The sequence below is a fragment of the Cervus elaphus genome, chromosome 33, assembly GCF_910594005.1.
Source record: "Cervus elaphus chromosome 33, mCerEla1.1, whole genome shotgun sequence".
Lineage (NCBI taxonomy): Eukaryota > Metazoa > Chordata > Mammalia > Artiodactyla > Cervidae > Cervus > Cervus elaphus.
The window spans coordinates 31,485,431-31,500,470 of NC_057847.1; the positions used below are offsets into that span (position 1 = coordinate 31,485,431).

The window sequence follows — 15,040 nt, forward strand, 5'->3', positions numbered from 1 at the left end:
CGTGGTGGTCCCAAGGCTCTGCATGGTCTCATCCTGCTGCATTTTCCTCCTTGATCTCTCTACTCCTCTCTTCTTACTTCTTCAATTCCCCAAAAATGCTTCCTCATATCACTGGTCCTTTGCATATACTGTTTCTTTTCTTTTAAATGTGGGGCATTATTCCCAACCCCTCAACTCTCATATCAGAAGTCACTGAAAAGGGGAAATTATATTCCACATAGTCTCTTTCAGGCAGATTTTTTGTTGTTGTTGTACAATCTTATGAAATTAATCTAAATTAATAAGAATAATAATAGCTAGGATTTACTGAGTGCTGATCAAGTTCAAATGTGAAGCACAGTGCTAAAAATTTTATAATCATATTTAAGTCATTATCTAATTAAAAATACAACATAATTGGAGAAGTAGATAATATTATTGTTTACTTTTATAGATAAAGAACCTGAAAACCTGGGTGAGAAGCTAAATGCACCTTTGGTAGTCTGAGGACTTGCTGGATAGGTGGAGTATATACTTGGAGTGAGCTGGGACTAGATCTGTGATTGATCAGTACTGTTATCGGACTGCCTGTCATGTAGAATATGTCCAGTACCTACTTGTTGACTGAAAGAATGACGAATACTTGAATGAGTAATGAACTGACTAACTGGGTATCCCTTTCATTCTCTACCCCGTTAGTTGCCTATGAGATTATTTTCAAAATTCTAGTCGGTTGCTTGCCAATGAAAAAATGGTATTCCCAATACTAGATATGATTTAGAGACCCTCCATCCTTCGTTTTGATGACTATCTGCTCCATTTCCAAATAAGACTCCCAGTGAAGGGTGATTTTTTTTTTGTTGTTGTTGTTCCTGTCATTTTGGGGCTTCTGAAATGGAGGGAGTCACAGAGATAAGCACAAATGTGCACACACTATATTAGGTATGTCCACACTAGCTGCTATCACATATAAACTAAATTTCCAACCTTAACACAATAGATGGTTATTTCTTGTTCAACCTAGTGAGGCTGTTCCTGTTTGGCCAGACAGCTTTCTACCTAGTGATCTAGGAGCCTGACTCTCTCTATCCTTGAGGGCATCAGACTTTTCTCATGCAGCTCTCAATAGGGGAGGGCAAGCATGGAGCAACCTACCTCCTAAAAATCTGGCCCCAAAAGGAAACATGCCACTTCATTTGTTTCCCACTGTGAGAAATTCATTATCTGATCACACCCAACTCTAAGGCAGGCAAGGACATGCTGCTGAGTTACATGCCCAAGAAAAAGAGAGGAAACATATTTGAGTAAGTTACCAACCATCTCTGCCCTATTTCTACTCCTATACTACAAAACAGAGAGATTCTATAGGATTAGTACCCTAGAGTATGGAAGACGAAGCTGAATTTTAATGATGGATATCTGGAAAGACCTGTGAAGAAGGGGATTTTGGGTAGATCTTGAAGAATAGGTAACTTTTTAATAGAAGGAGACCCTAACAGGCATAACTTACTCTGGTACCAAAAATGATGAGATTTGAAGTTAGGAGGGAGTAGGCAATGAGAAAAAAATCTCAGAGTCAAGTAGAAATTATTTTAATAATCTCTTTTCCCTGAATTCCTCTATAACTAATTAAATAATGAACAGAATTACCCCCTCCACCATGGGTATCTTAGTCCCTAATGTGAAGATATGAAATAATTAGAGGGTGTGCCGTGTAAGAATTTTAATGTCATGGAAAACTTCTATTTTCAAGACGGCACTAATTATACAGAAGGAGGCGAAACAAAGGGAAGATGTACAATTAGCAGAGCTTAGCTTATTACAACCAGTTCTGTTTAGAGGCTCTTCTAGATATGTAATAAGTTGAGAGTGATCTAGTACTTATCTTTTAGAGGACAACTCTGGAGATTACAGAAATGCAGGACATGGTCATTTTATATTTAACCATGGTGATGGTATAGGGAGACTTCTGCATTCTAGACTTTTCCTCTCTAGTGGCAGAGATAAATAGAAGGGTCTTGGGAGGGAGAAGACTGTCCTTTCTTTGGTCTGCCAGTCATTGGTTGGGTGATCACAACCTTTCTAGGTTACTTCCTCCACGATATGGGGATAGTAATATTACATATGAAAGCATTCAGCACTGAGACTGGACTATATTAAGGACCCTGTTTTTATTCTAGATCCATTTCCCTTCCCTCCTCTGATTTTTTCTTAAGCAGGATTTCAGTCACCTCAATAAAAAAATCCTTAAGACTTTAAGGACTGTACAAGAATGACTGTAATATAAGATGGATGTACTTCCTCTAAATCGACCAAACTTCAATAAAGGCAGTTATAATCTCAGTGGCTCTATCTGAGCAGTGTCAAGGATAAAGAAATACCTTAGTTGTCAAACCCCAGGGGGGTTGACTCAGCTCGTCTTTTCTTCCAAAGAAGATAAACTGCAACTCATGCAATTTGCTTTTTGCTAAGGGGTTCTCGTTTTGGTTTCAAACAAGCTCTTCAGTGCAAAAGACAATCTCTCCTACATATACATTAAATGGGCTATGACGGGGCACCCGAAAACGTGGGCTTTTCCCTAGATTCTGTTGCTGGAATATTAGAAATGGATATGAAAACTGAGACCTTAAAAACTGTACAATATTACACATTATTCAAATGCAAAGTGCTGTGGGCTGCCATCCCAAGTCTCAGCTATGAATGACCTAGACACCCAAGCGCACCTCAGCATTGACTGAGAGGGTACAGGCCCTCAGCTTCAGGGACTGCATTAGGATTGCATTATCATATCAATCACCCACATGCCAAGTTTTCGATAAAAATGATCATAATCCAGAGCGAGGGTTAAAGTATGAGAGTTTGATTTGTGTAAGCAAATCAAAAGCATTTAGAGTCAAGCTACTTGATCTATCTTAAAGCTCTGCCAGGAATATAAATATAAGAACAGCCTCAGAACCAGAACAGGCAAGAGTTGAGAGAGTAGAAACTAAAGATTATTTGCTATTTTTTCCTGATTTACTCTAATCCAGTAACACTGGCTTTCATTCAATTCTGTGAACCAGCCAAGTTCAAGGCCCTCTGTCTTAAAGCCTCTGTAAATCATCCCTCTGCCTCTTCAGAGATGCCATTTGTAATAGGCAGGATTGTTTTCCTTAAGCTGTGTTAACAAACGGCTTCCACATCTCAGTGGCTTAAGACAATACAGCCTGTTGTTTCCTCATGCTACAGGCTACACGTCCAGTGTGAGTTGGTTGAAGGAACTCTGTTCCTTGAAGTCACACAAGTTCCAGGCTAAGAGAGCAACCACATCTTGGAACACAACACTTGTTAGACTGCCTCAGGGAAAGGGGTCTACAGAAGTAACACTTAGATGCTCCAATGTGGAAGTGACACATATTTCTGTACACAACTGATGAGCCAGACCAGATCCCATGGTCCACGGAACCGTGGGTGGACTAAGGCGATGCAATCCTATCATGCGCCTGGAGAGGGAAGGGAACGGCTCTCTTGACTCTCGCACCTTCTGTGACCACTTCATGAAGCAGTTTCTCACTCTCCACTGCCTTAGCATCCCTTTTGTTTTCCATAATGCTTACCCCAATTTGTAATTGTATTATTTATTTACTTTCTGTTTTAGTTTTAGATGTTTTACCTCCATTGAACTATAAGATCTCTAAGAGGGGGACTTCCCTGGCGGTCCAATGGTGGACTCTGTGCTCCCAATGCAGGAGGCCTGGGTTTGATCCCTGGTTAGGAAACTAGATTCCACATGCCACAAATAGAGTTTGAATGCCACAACTAAAGGTGTCACAATGCCATAACTAAGGCCGGCACAGCTGAGTGAATGAACAAATAAATACATCATACATTCCTACATCCCTGAGGAAGGACCATGTCAACAGGCTAATTCCATGGAACAGTTCTCAAAAACGGTTAATCAACCTAATATATTTAAATACTGAATCTAACACTTGTCTTCAATTAGGAGAATCCTTGTGATAATGCCACGTCTCTGCTGACATTCTTTGTGGCTATGGACTATCACCTCTCCATTGCCCCTTATCAGGGGATACTCCCTCCATACAATGGTGGGGGGCAAGACAAAGACAACCCGGGTGTTCTTTCAAATAGCCCTTACAGGAATCTTCAAAAGTGGCAAAAATCAACACATTCAGTACACACTGCTGTAAACTTTGTAAATACTGAAAAGAAGAAAGGGATGCAGTGAATGTGCATGGTGTTGAATTCACTTTTGGCAAATTATCTAGTAGAGATTAGTTCAGAGCTGTCACCTTGCCCTCTACTCACAGCTGCGCTTCAATGTCAAACTGAATCAGTATTTAAAAGGCACTCGGAGATAACTCTTCACTTCAGGTGCCAGGAAACAGTTTGTTTAGAGAGATTAAGTTACTGGCCCACATCACAGAGATGATGGTGGGAAAGGTAAAATTATGGTTCAAGTTACCTCTTGCCAGTGTGGAGCTGTGGGCCTTCTTTTTCTGAGTCATACTCCAGGAAGGCTGCAATCATTTTTATAAACTTAGCATGTTATTTACCACAAAAAGTTAGTGTATAAAGAAGTAGTCTGAGCATTTATCTTTGCTTTTTATCATTTTAAATGAAAACATTGTTATGATTACCTGTTATTTTAGACACTTCTTATAACTATACCATCATTTTTTATATGAAATACTGTTATTTTCAAGCGAAATGAGAAATAATTGAAGTACAATTGCCTGTGGGACAAGGTTACCTCAGCAAAGAAAATTTAAGAATCAATTAGCTATGACCTTGGAGAAATGGATTTTTAAATAGGCATTGTCTCAGGTCACCTAAGGCATATCTTCAGTTCCCTACAATTTCATCTTAAAAGAGGCCATCACTAAAATCAGTCAAAGATTTCACAGACACTTGTGAATATGAACTTTTAAAAAAGAGCTATCAATTTTTCCCTCCTGTACAGATATTTATGGCAAGGTTATTTTACAAACCATAATAGGTAAACATTAATAAAAGAAAAAAATGAATTTTTTTCTGTACTCATTAGTTCTTAGATGCTGATTTCTGATTGTACAGAGTTGCTATTATTTTTCCACAGTGATGGGCTACCTAACTGAGCAGTGCATCCTTCTCCCACCTGTTGGACCAACCTTGCTGTGTTCTCCTTACTCCAGATACAGGGCACAGAGCATGGTCTCAGCCCGTCTGATGAGGAGATCTGCAGTGGCTCATGCCAGGAGAAGCTGCTGCTTAGCAAACTGAAGTCACCTAGGTGGATAAGAAGAAGAAAGAACACTTCAGAAACACTGGAAATTAATCAGGCTCAGAGAGATGAAGGCAGAATGCTATCATATAAAAAGAAAACTTTGTATTTAGGCTATAAATACAGTACATAGAATGGCAAGTAAGCAAGCTCTGAACAGATGTTGATCAAATAAAAAATAATAATAAACAAACGATCACATAAACATCAGAGCTGGTCCTCGGACTGCAAACCTATATGCCTATAAGACCAGGCAGGTAGGGTCAGTGAGGGAGCAGATTGGGTTTGAGACAGCAGAGAGAGGCAGAGCCGTGCTCAGCTGGTGAACACACATCCCATCTGAGGCAGCCGCCAAGGCTCAGGTCCGCCTGATACCTTCCACTGATGCCATAATGAAAACCAGGCTCAATAATGCCACGACTTCAGGTTCTCAAGGGAAGACAGAAACACAGAGTTTTATGTGAAACCTTTGGAATTTATATTTTAAAATTCAATTAAACAAAACAAAACTTTATGCAGGTCAAAGAAGGCTAAAGCCAAAGTCCACAGGAAGCTTAGGATTAGCTCCTGAGTAGCCATGAGATCTAAGATCTAGGGCAACATCTTTATTTCCAATGATGAAGGATCCAGAGAGTTGAAGCCACTGTGCCATGACACTTGGCTAATTAGCGGCAGAGCTGGGCTTTCTAGGTATGAGTATTCTCCCTTCTATTTATGACTCATGACCACTCTAACACTGGCTGATGATCAGACTTTTTTACATAACAGACTAGGAGCCAATCAGAAGTTGCCTTTCGTTAATCTGATCCTTGGGTCTCAATCTGTATGTCTATAAACCTTCATAATGAGAGGTATAATTTTCTCTTCTCACCATTCACATTATGGAAGGATTTCTGGGTAAAGTCAAGTGACTGAAATACAGTGGTCCCTCAGTGTAGCCAGATGTGAAGAGCGGGAGAGAGGTATGGGCACCGGTGCTGCTGGGTCCCACTGGATCCATCTACTGGTTCCAGTTTCTGCTAAAAGCCACTGTGTATGACACGTGGTATTGTGTGATGGTTAAGAGCAAGAGATGGGTCTAAATACTGACTTAGCTGCTTATTGTGATATAAGCTCTCAAAGTTCCATGTGTAAAAACAATGATAACAACAGTACCCGAATCATAGAATTGTACTCAGGTTTAAATGAATCAGTGCAGAGAAAGTGCTTAGAATGGTACTGAGATAAGGTACATACTCAGTAAATGTTTGCTACGATTTGTAACAAATGTCAGTATTTACTGAATGCCTACTGTATGGTAATTTACTTCCATTTATTATCTGTAATCATTACCCCAACTCCCTTTGTTTCACATTGTCACCTTTTCAAAAAAGAAAATCAGGACTTTGGGAGAGCCAGCTTCTTGCGTAATGACACCCGGGTAGGAGTGGAGCTGTGTTTGAATGTAGGTCTACTGAGCCTAGCTACTTTCTTAATGCACTACTCTAGTGCCTTCTCAGCGTCCCACTGAAGATACTATTCAGCTCTTTAAAGGAAGAGATGACTAACTCTGCTCAAACATCAAATACTTATCAAGTCAGATACCAAAGCAAACAATCAAAACACTGCAATGCATGGTAACTTTCTGCCTTATGTGAAAATGTATAGTTCTAGATTAGAAGGGTTCCACATGACTATGCATAAGACATGAGACCATGTGGTCCATTTTCAGCCTGCATCAGCCCTCATTTTTATCCTTTAAAATGTTAGGGCTCTTAATAGATTATATTCTTATTATTGATAAATCTAGTTCCATGGAGGTAGCTTTTAGGAAACACATATTGAATGTCAACATAGGGAAAATAAGACCTGGAAGATTTCATTCTAGCCCATTAAAAAAAAGTCCTTGCTTTTACAGATTTTTTTATACAGAGTACAGTAAGATATAAACATTTATTAAAGTATATGAAGCATTAATATGAAGCATCTTATATAAAACATTGAGTGAAGAAAAGGAAGGAAGCAAGAAATATAGGGAATGAGTAGCTACCGACTGCTAACATGTGCCAGATTCTATACCAGGTTATTTATATATACTGTTATTTATATATTAGTATTTAATGAACAAAAATTAATAAAGGTAGGGCCAAAATACATGTGAAAAATGTATATACAGCCAATTAAACTTTTCAGGGGCAGATATTTCGATTTAAACCTTAAGTCTTACTTAGATATAACTCCTAATTTTTTTTAACAGAAAATATTTTTAAAATAATTTTAGCCAAACAAGGGCAAGAAAGGAGGGTATCTTTTAAACTAAAATCAGTTCTGGGAAAATAAAAGCTAGAAAACACACAGACACAAATTTTCTCTGCTTTCAGAAGAAGTTAACATTATTCTAAGAGTTGATATCTATTCTTAGAAATAATATAGAAAACAGGACTGCATTACACAAAGTCAGATGAAAAATATAAGCTACTTTCTTTAGTCTGATTTCTAAAGCACAATTTCAGTATATAAGTTAGAGTCATCACAACTTTCCAGAATATAAAATGCATCCACATTCAAATGTTGTTTTTAGAATACAAAACAATATTTCAAAGTTTGATAGAAATGAATTTGTTCATTATCTACTCTTTTGGATAACTGCCATTATTACTATTTCTCCTTGGGTAGATAATTGAAAATTACTATATAAATTGTTTTGGTTTTCTGGGAAAATAGCCTAGACTCAAAATTTGTCACCCACATTTTAATCTAAGTTATAATTTTACCAGGCCTAAAAATTATAGTTGCTCTAGTACATTATTCTATTACACCTCATTAGTATCTTTTCTTCTTTTTATATTCATATGGAAAAAAGGAATTTTGCCAATGCCATTTATACTTATTCCAAAGAGTCCACTCATTTTGTTTTGTTTCCACATCAAAGTTAGCTATGAAGTATTTTAGTGACAGAATAGTACAAATAAGATAATAAAATATTTGGACATGAGATTTAGTTCCTCCAGTTTTGCTACAGTCCTCTTTATGGCAACAAAGTAATTTACAGTGTGAATTTCTAATGCCAGCATCTGATCACAATTTGATCCAGGTTTGTGTGTGGTCTGTCTGCAATAAAGGACTTGAAAAAAGACCCACAGAGCAAAAGAGAAAGCACCACCGAGCTGCCCATTTGTTAGCTTATCAAGATATATTCTGTGATTCATGAGGAAACCAAGAAGAGGTGACAGTTGATGTACTTTGTTAATGAATTTAAAAGAAAGAACAGAGGGTTTTCATTCCCTACTCTCAACAACAATGAGCCTAATTTTCCATTTCTCTTGTCACAGGTAGAATCCCTGGGAGACAGACTTTGAGACACTCATGTGGGAAGCTGATCAGAACATGTTCTCAGAAGCAACACCTATTTTGGGAAAAGAAGAGAAGGAGGAAGGGGAGGGAGAGGTTTAACTGTGATGTAGTCACAGCAGAAGCCTGAACCAGCTCACAGGGAGCTTGGGAGCCAGGGGGTTAGCTGGTACCTGTCCACTGTCCTGGAGCTGGCTCCCCTGGGCTTGGGCAGAGCGGGCTTCACACATCTCTTCCCACTTGCATGGTAAATGACATCATATTGATACTTTGAAATTGGAGGTATGTGTGTGAGCTATTTACAATACAGTAACTGGCTAATGCAAACAATCAGAGCTCTGTCACTTTCCATTCCCGAATCTTCAACCTCCATTAAGAAAGACTGATGTGCACATCTCAGTACTCAAATCCATGTGATAAGTTCTTAATTGCACATGGTGCTACATGGAGGGAATGACGGCTATATTTGGATGGCTAGGTTCTGGATGGCTATAACTTCTCTAGGCTGGGTCTCCTCAGTTCTACACAGAGTCTCATTCTAATCCCAGGACTTCAAGTCTCACTGTGTTGTCAGGATCTTTATTGTTGCCTTCTGGAAAGAGGCAACTAGCTCCCATAGAAATGGAATCATTCCTTTGAGATAGAACACGGTGATATGACTGCCAAGGCCCAAGTGACAGAGAGTTATCAGAGGAGGAAGTTCTAACAATGATCAAAGAACATCCTGAGTATAATACTCAGAAAAAAAGTCAATGGAAATGATTTTATTTAAAAATACTTGGGAACGTCCCTGGCAGTCCACTGAGTAAGACACACTTTCACAATAGGGGGCACATGTTCAATTCCTAGTCAGGGAGCTAACATCCCGCATGCCTTACAGTGCAGTAAAAAATAAATTAATAAATAAATAAAGTAGACATAATTTAAAAGTACTGCCATTTCTTTACTTGCAATCATGGTCAATCCTACCGGTAGAGAGAGAATCACTACACCATGTCTTTGTTTAATGAAGTCACAAAACTTTTCTAAAGCCAGTTTAGCACGTATACCAATAAGGAGGGAGAAGATTTTAAATATATGAGCCAAGCCACACAAAGATTTTGGGCTAAAATCATTCCAGTTTTTAAAAAAAATGGAATTCCACACAAAATGAACTAAGACAATTTCTGTTTGCAAATAACAGTATTTTTTGGAAATTCAGAGAGTCGGTATGAGAGAATTCACCATTAGCTAGGGTAGCAGAAAAATTCAGAGGACCCATTCTGAGCAAAGCGACACATCTATCAAAGTTCTTTTTTCTTTTGAGTCATTTACTCAACAGAGAAAGACCATAAAGGAAGATTCAGAATTTGACAGATTACACAGAAACTCTTATCAGCTTTTCCCCTTACATTTTACACCCACACTAATTCTTAGCTATTTGGCAATTGCAAAAACACCCCTCAGGCATCCAGTTCAGGGAAAAAACAAAACACTAGCCATCAAATGGAGAAGAACTTGTTATGATTTTAGTACATGAGGTTAGAATTAAGGAGACACAGTAAGAAAAGTGTGGATGATTCTGAAATTCAGTGATTAAAAAGTAACTCAGTATTGACTGTCTCTATTCCAGCACCAATCACATTTCTGTAACAGGCATCAAAGCAGTCAGGATGTGAGGTTTCCAACAAATGCCCTATGATGACGTAAAATCACTGGGTGCAAACTCAGTCTTGTACATCACAGCTCACTGCAGGGCCTAGCACATGGTAGGAACTTAGTCTCTCTCAGCAACTGGGACAGGGGAGCCTGGCGGGCTGCAGCTCTTGGCGTAGCAAAGAGCTGGACATGAGTGAAGTGACTGAGCACACACAACATCTTGCTCTAAGATGAAAGACAGCCTAGCCATTGGATTCTCTAATCAGCTACTCAATTCCTCTCCTATAGTACCCACTGTTTCATTCAACAAATCTATGTTGAATGTTTTCTATATCGTGGTATTCTAGGAGAAGCTGAAAATAGAGAGGAACTCATATTCTTCTTGAGACAGATAAAATTCAGACAATAAAGTATCGTAATGGAGCTACTAAAGTATAGAGGAGAGACCTTGAACTGTAACTGCCTATGTCTTTCGTGTGACCAAATGCATCTTTCTCTTAAAATAGGTGCTCAGACTATTAATAATTAAGAACAATAACTTCACTTGACTGAAGAGTATGAATGCAACTAATGTTTCAATGTTCAGAAAACTAAGATCAGATCATGGCATCAGGACCCATCATTTCATGGCAAATAGATGGGGGAAAAATGGAAATGGTGACAGATTCTCTTGGGCTCCAAAATCATGGCAGATGGTGACTACAGCGATGAAATTAAAAGACGCTTGCTCCTTGGAAGAAATGCTATGACAAACCTAAACAGTGTATTAAGAAGCAGAGACATCACTTAGCTGACAAAGATCTATATAGTCAGAGCTATGGTTTTCCCAGTAGTCATGTATAGATGTATACATGTATAGATGTGAGATTTGGACCATAAAGAAGGCTGAGCACTGAAGAATTGATGCTGTAGAACTGTGGTGTTGGAGAAGGCTATTGAGAGTCCGTTGAACAGCAAAAAGATTAAACCAGTCAATCCTAAGAGAAATCAACCCTGAATATTCATTGGAAGGACTTATGCTGAAACTGAAGCACCAATACTTTGGCTACCTGATGCTGGAGAAGATTGAGGGCAGGAGGAGAAAAGAGTGGCAGTGGTTGGATGCTATCACCAACTCAATAGGCAAGAGTTTGAGTAAAATCTGGGAGATAGTGAAGGACAGGGAAGCTTGGCATGCTACAGTCCATGGGGTCACAAAGATTCAGACATGACTTAGCGACTAAACAACAGCAACAACAACGTTTCTATTAAATAAATGGGATACTGTGAGGCTGAAGGAATGTAGTATAGAGCCTTAAAAACAATCCGATACTTCCCTGATTTTAAGCTGGAATACATCTGAGTTAGTCTTTCAGTAGTTCAACAATATTTTCATTTTCCTTTTATGTACAATTCACAGACTAGGTCCTGGGGATTTAAAGAACAATGAAGAAAATTCAAGTGGCTTTCCCAAAAATCTGATATGTTATGACCCTTTCAAAAGTTTGATATAATTTCATGATACTTTTCAAGAACATAAATGCTCTAGTTTATGTCTATTTATGAAATGTTAGTCTATATAAATGAGTTACTTCACAAATGATTTTGGTAGAAAATGAATTTATCTTTATAACAGGCAAAACAAAACAATGGGATAGATCTCTGTTTGAATTTGTCTGTCAAATGTTTTAGCTACAATTTTAGGTCTTTGACTTTATGGATAGCAAAAGCTGGTTCTGAAAATTAAGAACAGTCCAGGGCATATGTGCAAAGGAATTCTGCAAAGTTTGCATATTGACTGAACCAACTACTGCCCTAACTGGACTTTTCAGGCTATGCACTGCACATCTTGCAAATACTGTTATAGTAAATCATTCCATATAAACTCATGGAATTTGAACATGTCTTCTGGTTTTAACACAGACTGTTTACAGCCAGTTAACAACAATGAGCCTTGAACGTGACCCATCTGTGGGCATTTGTTTTGCTTTTTTTTCCTTCTTCTTTTTCTATAGGAGTTTTATTCTAGATCAGTATTTTTAGCAATGGGTATGGCGTCTGCCATTAGAGACAATAGGCCAGCATCTGTACAAATATTTCACCACCATTAAAAACCAGCAAAACAAAGCCAACAGTTTAAAGTATATGCCCTGCAGATGGCTGAAGCAGCAACAGCATCCTTTAATTCAAAGGGTAGCATCTTGACCTGACATGCGCCTGGAGAATGATCCTCCTTCTCACTTAAGTGGTTCTCCATCATCCCCGGGCACATGTGGTGTAGATGCTCGCAGCCATATGGACCAGGAAGAGGCATGATGGAGATCCTGTAGCAGCGCCTGCAGAGAGTGGGAGGTTGGGAGGCGGGAAGTTCCCTTTGCCCTGATTGGATCATACTGAATGGGGGTTTCTGTAGTCCAAGATCAATACGACTTAAAGTTGTGGCCTGGCAAGCAACAGGCCCAGAATGGGGAAAGTGCATCATTCCCTCTGAAGTAGAAAGCTTCACCCTAGGTTTTCACACTAGGTGTTTATTGATGGATACTTAGATGTGAAAGGAAAATGCACATCTGTTACTTCCAATCTGGGCACATTTTCCTCACTAGACCTTTGGGGAGCCACACTTGACACTGTGAAAGTGTTTTCCATGCCTTGGCTAAGATGTGAAAGAAATCCACTTAGAAATGTTTTGAATAAACAGGGTATCAGTTAGGACACTTGTTAAAAAAAACCCACAAGTTCTTTTTGGAAAACAAAGATGGGGGAAGACTGTAGATTAATGATCTCATAGAAAGACTAAATACAAACATCAGACACTCAAGAAATAGGTTCATAAGAAGTGGCTTTGTAACTGGGCAGGACCCTATTGGGCCTTCCTGGGACAGACACCTCTTCCACATCCTTTGCTTTAGCTCCTCTCTGATGTACCTAGATAATAAATGTCCACGGCACACTTCCTGAATTGTTTTATGGATGCTAAAACTTCCACCAAGGGGAAGAAATTAACTGCTTGATCACCATGAGCATGTGGCCCCCAGAGCTACTGGTACCTAAGTATTGATAATGTTAACTCCTGTTACACTACCCTATTACCTCATCATGAACCAATTAGAATTGTGTCTGAGCTGACCCCATACCCTTGGACACCACCCCCCTAACCTGGCCTTTACAAATGCTTTAAAAATTTTTTTTAGATTACACATTTAAGCAACATCATATGGTATTTGTCTTTCTCTGTCTGGCTTACTTCGTTTAGTATGATAATCTCTAAGACCAACCATGTTGCTGCAAGTGGCATTACTTCATTCGTTTTTATGGCTGAGTAAAATTCCATTTTAATCTTTAAAAATGATACAAATGAGCTTATATGCAAAACAGAAACAGACCCACAGACATAGAAAACAAACTTATTGTATTCAAAATAGAAGAGGGAAATCAGAAGAAGGGAAATAAATTTAGAGTTTGGGGTTAACATATATATACTATTATATATAAAATAGATAACCAACAAAGACCTACTGTATAGTACAAAGAATTATACATAGTATTTTGTAACCTAAAAGGGAGAAGAATCTGAAAAATGGTATGCATATATACAACTGAATCATTTTGTTGTACATCTGAAACTAACATGTTGTAAATCAACTATATTTCAATGAGGGGAAAAAAAAAAGCTTTGCTAAAACTAATAGGGGAGTTTGGGTTTTTTGAGTACTAGCTGTCCCAGACTCCTTGTATGATGCCCTACAGTAAAAGCTGCACTTGACTTCACCACACTTGGTGTCAGTAGACTGGATTTACCGTGTGCAGGTGAGAGGGCCCACATTTGGCTCCGCAATGATTTCCAACCTGGTATTCTAATACTCTGATTAATGCTATTATTTTTCAAGTTAAAAAAAATACTTCATACAATAACCACTTTTCACATTTCTTTTTCAAATTATTTTAAATTCTATCTATTTATTTATTTTTGTCTGTGCTGGGTTTTTGTTGCTCGGCAGACTTTCCTCTAGTTGCGGCAAAACTAGAGGAAGTCTCTAGGTGTGGTGTGTAGGCCTCTCACTGTGGCGGCTCCTCTTGTTGTGGAGCTCCGGCAAGGCCTCTAAGGTGCGTGGGCTTCAGTAGTTGTGGTACATGGGCTCAGCTGCTCCGTGGCACGGGGAATCTTTCTGGACTAGGGATTCAACCTGTGTCTTCTGCATTGGTAGGTGAATTCTTTACCACTGAGCTACCAGGGAAGCCCTATTTTTCAAGGTTTGAGATCTAGACTCTCCTGCTCACTAAGGGTCCTGGAAGCCACTTAACGCCTCACTCCTTTAACAACATCACCTGGACTGCTTGCCGTTCTCTGTCGCCGTGACCTTCTCCACGGTTTAGGTAGCCCTCTCTGGCACTGAGAAGGGGATGAGTGAGCTACACCCTCATGTTTTCTTCCTGTGTTGTTATTTTTTTGCCTGATTTCTTCCCAGGAGGAAGTTGAACATATTTTAACCAGATAGATATGAGGAAAAGAAACTGTTTTTCTCCCCAGATAGCAATCAAGGACCTTGGGCAGTATGTGCTGAGTTTTCTGGAATTCTATTAAAAATTATCTGACAAACTGCCTTTGGGTCTCTGGGTTGTTTCCTTCGTGTGGGGTGAGATGTGGGACCTACTAGGCTTAGCAAGCTTAGCTGGATGTTGCTTAAAGTTTAGGCAGTAAACAAAGATGTGCTCTGTAGTGCACAGATGGCTGGAATGATCAATTTGAGAGCTGAAACTTACAGTAAGAATTACCTGGTTCTACCTACATTCATTAAACTTGGTGTAATAGTAGCCCCAAAGATATGGTACCTTAAGTAGTCCATCTGTTCC

The 15,040-nt window shown here is 39.0% G+C and overlaps 1 protein-coding gene across 8 annotated transcripts in view; it reads right to left on the minus strand.

The window, feature by feature from the left end:
* The window catches only part of B3GALT1 (beta-1,3-galactosyltransferase 1), a 599,692-nt gene that overhangs the window by 43,814 nt on the left and 540,838 nt on the right, over window positions 1-15,040 (minus strand). For 7 of the 8 annotated variants that reach the window (XM_043894699.1, XM_043894696.1, XM_043894698.1 and 4 more), the window contains one exon: window positions 5,130-5,247. The gene's annotated coding sequence lies outside the window, so the exon portion shown is untranslated. Of the gene's footprint in view, window positions 1-5,116; window positions 5,248-15,040 lie in introns of all 8 variants that reach the window. The other variant, XM_043894697.1, reaches the window with a different exon arrangement.